Below are 6,000 nucleotides of genomic sequence, written 5' to 3'. Positions count from 1 at the left end.
GTATTTACTGAGCACCTAGTATGTGCTGGTGTTTGGCGCCGTGGGTGGAGACAGGGATGAGTAGTCCTCATACTCAGAGGGCTTCCAGGCTGGGGGTGACAATAGCAGGGGACGTAGGTGAGCGGAACGCTAGGGAGTGTAGAGGGTAAACCCTGAATGTTGTTTTTTATTCTTTGTAATGCAAGGGCTTTGATTGAAGAAGCATCAGCTTCAAAGATGATACAAATAAACACATTGCCAGCCATACAACTAAATAAAGAGCTAGGTCACCTCCCCCACTGAGGCTCCTGGTTTTAGAGATCTTGATTGATTTAAATCACTGACCATTTGGATCACTCGTTCCCATGCTTTAAATTTCCCCTTTTGGGGACTTCCCTGGCAATACAGTGGTTGGGTCTCCGCACTTCTAATGCAGGGGGCATGGGTTCGATCCCTGGTCAGGGAACTAAGATCCCACATGCTGCATGGCCAAAAAATTAAAAAAAAAAATTTCCCCTCTTACGTTTTAAATTCACCAATGAAGAGTGAGTCCTTGAACCTTAGGCCCCCACTTTCGACCCCAGTAAAAGCAGGACCCCAGGCCCTCCTGTTTTGTCTCTCTCTTCCTCCCCAGGACTTCGCTGTATGGCCCAAGTGTACTGTGTAATTTTCTGGTCTTGTAAGTAACAAATCTTTATTTCTTCAACATTCCCTGATGGTTATTGCTGAGGGGCATCTTACAATCATAATAAGAATCTCAATGGTGGGTCCAACCACAGCACTGGTTACTGATTGGCTGAGAGCAGCACAGAACAGAGTGAGATGGTCAGGAGATGGTGCAGCAGGGCGCTGGGGCTGGAAGCTCACTGCCCAGGGCCTCCAGGGAGAGCATTAAGAGCCATGAAGCCCTGCCCCGGCCCCAGAAGACTTAGGGTGAATGTTGATGGAGCCGGCCAGGGTCCTGGTAGAGACTCAGTGGGGAAGATCATTCCAGATCTGGGGGAAGGAAATCTGTGAGATCTTTTGGAGGTCAGAAGTGAAGACTTCCACAGCTGCTTATTTGCTCCCCAACTGGTCTCCACAGCCCTTTCCCTTGGCTGTCGCTAAGCCCTCAGGCCCTGTGATTAGAAGGTTCTTCCTTCCATTGACCTGTTGACTGGGAAAAGAAAAAGCACAACCTAGAAGTTGAGAGTTGTGTTTTATTTGGTAGACCTTCTGAGGACTTCAAGCCCAGGGGGACAGACTCTCAGATCGCTCTGAGGAACTTCTCCCCAGAGGTAAGGGAGGAGCCAGAATACACAGGGGTTTTTGCAACAAAGACCAGGTAGCTGCAACATCGAAAGATTAGCCTTAATGAAAGAAAACCAGACATCTCAAGTTAAGGAATTTAGCATTTTTCTCTGTATGAGAAGATGCAAGGGTCTGGGCTTACTGAAATCATTCCTTTGATCTGCACCTTTGATATCTAGGGCCAGTATCCTGTTCTTTCTCATCCTGAGTCGCCTCAGGGCTCACCATGGGTGGAGGAGCTGTAGTGGCTTGATGGCTGCAACACTGTTTACTGATATGGCAGGCAACATGTTTCATTCACAGATCTTAACCCATGACCCCTAAGAGATATTCCCTAGGTTTTTGCTTTCCTTCCAGTTCTGTCTATTTACCCCTTTGCCCAGGGTAACTCCCCACTCCTCAACCTCCTTGGAAAAGTCTACCACAGAAAAGGTGAGTCATTGTGGAGAGCCTGTATGTCCTTGAACTTAAGGGACTAGAAACCCAGGGTGACCCCATTTAGAAAATAGCACTGAGAGCTTTACGTGCATCAAGTCAATCACAACACCCTTACCAGGTAGGTTCCTTATTGTCCCCATTTTACAGATCTGGAAATGGAGGCACAGAGAGGTCCAGTGACTTGTCCAAGGTCACACAGCCGGTAAGTGATGGAGCTGGGATTTGAATCCCAAGGGTCCAACTCTGAAGTCCTCACCCTTAACCACAGGTTACATTGCTCTGAGGAAATGTAACCTCTGGTTACATAACCTCTGCTGCAGCTCTGGTCATGATGCTTACACACAAATACACGTGTTGGTACACACATACGCATATGCGAGGCATAGAAAAGCATCGCAAACACGCACACATCCAGACTCAAGCGTGCAAGCAAGGATGGCTTCATGCAGTCGCACAGGGCATCACGCTCACAGGGACCCCATGCTCCAGTTAATGATCTACTGTCGTGCTTTTGAAATGCTTAATAATGTTTGAACACATGCACACACACAGGTGTTCTCTACCTCATCCTGCCTTGCTCTTTCCTCCCGTCTTCTCTTCACACTGGAAGTTCCCACACATCTCCATCTTCAGCTCTGAAACCTAAGGACTTAGAATGGAAACTGTAAACTGCTCGCTGGAGGGGCTGCCCTTACAGATAGCGGTTGAAGCTATGTTATGTCTGACTCTGACCTCCAGGTGGCAGCACTAAGCCGAGCCAAGCCTCAGCTCAGGTCGGGAAGAAAAAAGGGCGGGGCAGGCGGAGGACGTGGGTGACCTGAGAGCCACCAGGCATCTACCCTATTCCAGAAAGTTTGGAGATTTCCCAAAGCAACAGATCTTCCAAGGGTTTATCCATTCCTTCTTCTGTGCCTATATTTTCATCCAATTCATTTTTTCCTGTTTACTTTTTTTTTAATAATGAGATTTTTTTTAAAAAATTTATCTATTTAGGTTGCATTGGGTCTTCGTTGCTGCACGCGGGCTTTCTTTAGTTGCCTCGAGCGGGGGCTACTCTTCGTTGGGTGCGCGGGCTTTTCATTGCAGTGGCTTCTCTTGGTGCGGAGCACGTGCTCCAGGTGCGTGGGCTTCAGTAGTTGTGGCTCGTGGGCTCAGTAGTTGAGGCTCACGGGCTCTAGAACGCGGGCTCAGTAGTTGTGGCACACGGGCTTATTTGCTCCGCGGCATGTGGGATCTTCCCGGACCAGGGCTCGAACCCATGTCTCCTGCATTGGCAGACAGATTCTTAACCACTGCACCACTGGGGAAGCCCTCCCGTTCACTTTTAATATTTTTCTTTTTTTGTTTCTTAAAATTTTCTGTTTACAAATTCAACACATTTTATTATAGAAAATCACATGCAAAAGAAAGTAAAAATCATCCATAACTTGACACCTTTTTTTTTTTTTGGCCACGCTGTGAGGCATGCGAGATCTTACTTCCCCGACCAGGGATGGAACCTGTGCCCCCTGCAATGGAAGCACGGAGTCTTAAGCACTGGACCGCCAGGGAAGTCCTTGGCATTTTTTTTTAAGGCTGTAAAAGAAAGTGACAGTATCTCCCCTCCCCCAATGACATACTCTGCCAGATATTTTTCTCTACTTCAACACAATTTCTTCTGTATACATGTAAACACAAGTGTTTTATTCCACCCCCCCAAATACACTCAGATTCTACACACATTCTCCAACTTACTTTTTTTTCTTTTTTGTTTTTTTTGCGGTACGCGGGCCTCTCACTGTTGTGGCCTCTCCCATTGCGGAGCACAGGCTCCGGACGCACAGGCTCAGCGGCCATGGCTCACAGGCCCAGCTGCTCCATGGCATGTGGGGTCTTCCCGGACAGGGATATGAACCCATGTCCCCTGCATTGGCAGGCGGATTCTCAACCACTGCGCCACCAGGGAAGCCCTCCAACTTACTTTTTCACTTAATATGATTTCGTCCTGTTTTCAAGTCATCATGTATAGATAGATCTGCCTCAGCTTTTAAACATTCAGAATCTAATATTCCTAAGTCTGGTTTTTGCATAAGTTAGGTATGAAAAGGCCACCTACAAATCAGAGAAAATATTTGCAAGCCATATATCTGATGAGGGGTTAGTATCTGAAATATATAAGGAAATCTTACAACTCAACAGCAAAAAAACAAATAGCCTGATTAAAAAGTGGGCAAAGGACCTGAACAGACATTTTTCCAAAGAAGACATACAAATGGCCAACAAGTACCTAAAAAGCTGCTCAACATCACTAATCATCAGAGAAATGCACATCAAAAGCACAGTGAGATATTACTTCACACCTGTCAGGATAACTTTTCTCAAAAGGACAAGAGCTAAAAAGGGTTAATGAGGGTATGGGCTAAAGGGACCCCTTGTGCACTGTTGGTGAGAATGTAAATTGCTGCAGCCACTATGGAAAATAGTATGGAGGTTCCTCACATTAAAAGTAGAGGTACCATATGATCTAGCAAGCCCACTTCTGGGTATATATCCAAAGGAAACGAAATCAGTATTTTGAAGAGATAATTGCCCTTCCACATTCATTGTACCATTATTCACAATAGCAAAGATATGGAAACAACCCAAGCATCCATCAGTGGATGAATGGTTAAAGAAAATGGAGTATATATACATAGTGAAATATTATTCAGCTATAAAAAGAAAGAAATCCTGCTATTTGTGGCAATATGGATGAATCGGGAGGACGTTATGCTAAGTGAAATAAACCAGACACAGAAAGACAAATAATGTAAGATCTCACTTATATGTGGGATCTAAAAAGTAGGACTCATAGAAATGAAGAGTAGAGTAGTGGTTGCCAGGGACTGGGGGTGGGGGAAATGGGGAGAGGCTGGTCAAAGGGTACAAATTTTCAGTTTTAAGATGAATCGGTTCTGAGGTGTAATGTACAGCATGGTGACAGTAGTGACCAATACTTCATTGTATGCTTGCAACTTGCTAAGAGAGTAGATCGCAAAAAATGGCTACCATGTGAGCTGACGCATGTATTAATTAACTTGATCGTGGCGATCATTTCACCATGTATATGTATATTAAATCATCACGTTGTATGAGAAAAGCACACTGTACCACCTAAATATGTACAATTTTTATGTGTCAATCATCCTTCAATAAAGCTGGGGAACGATACTTTGGGGTGGTAAGATGTGGCAAAGCCTATCGAGGACGGGGAAGCCTCATCCCCATCAGTCATCCAGGGACACGGAGCTGCACCGCAGTGCAGATGTTCAGCTGCACGAGACAAAAATATCCAATGAGCGTGCAGAGCGTCTGCTCAGAATGCTTCGTTGTTAGGACAAGTTCACAGCAGGACATCATTCGTGACGTGCAAGCACTTGGCAGCTGATCAAACTAGCTGGATCTTTCAGGTGTGATCTCCCCATTCCCTGCAACCTCTGTAGAGACCCTAAGGGAAGGTGTAATTTACTGTTGGAAGATAGGAGAAACCAAATGCTTGACTGAGGGACTGTTAGCATCACCATAACACCTTCTTCTCGTTAGTCTCTTTGCCTCACTTTCTATCAAACAAACCACATGCTCCTAGAGCCCTTTGCAAGTGTGATAATCCCTGCTTCGGTGGTGAGAGGAACACAAGCCTTCTTAAACGGCTCTGCAGTGGTTTTTCTTTGCAGACCAGGGACAATGGTGGGAGATGCCACCTCTGCAATGGGTTCCCTGAGTTCAGTGGGGCTTGATGGGGTCCAGGTGTAGTGGAGCCCAGGAGGAAGTACTTGAAAGGTGGGTGTGCTTGGCATCGTGGAAAGCAGAGCTGAAATAGTTAAAGGATAGTATGACCTGAGAGGGCTTTAGCAGAAGTTAATTGGGCACGGGGTACTTAGGACTGATGTAGTGGGGCGGCCTATGAAAGATTTTTTTTTTTTTTTTTTTTTTTTTTTTGCGTTACGTGGGCCTCTCACTGTTGTGGCCTCTCCCGCTGCGGGGCACAGGCTCCGGACACACAGGCTCAGCGGCCATGGCTCACGGGCCCAGCCGCTCCGCGGCATGTGGGATCCTCCCGGACCGGGGCACGAACCCGCGTCCCCTGCATCGGCAGGTGGACCCTCTACCACTGCGCCACCAGGGAAGGCCCCTTATGAAAGTTTTAATCTGTACAAGTGAAAACACTTAATGGACAGAGATGTGATTTGAATCACCACACTAGGGAGCTTTGCCCCCTCGTCCAGTTCCTAGGACTGGGCCAGTTCACAGACCCGGAGCCCCTTGATTGAAGGG

Source organism: Kogia breviceps, chromosome 12 (assembly GCF_026419965.1).
Source record: "Kogia breviceps isolate mKogBre1 chromosome 12, mKogBre1 haplotype 1, whole genome shotgun sequence".
Taxonomy (NCBI): Eukaryota; Metazoa; Chordata; class Mammalia; order Artiodactyla; family Physeteridae; genus Kogia; species Kogia breviceps.
The sequence above is the reverse complement of the archived record's forward strand: the minus strand, read 5'-3'. Positions refer to the sequence as shown.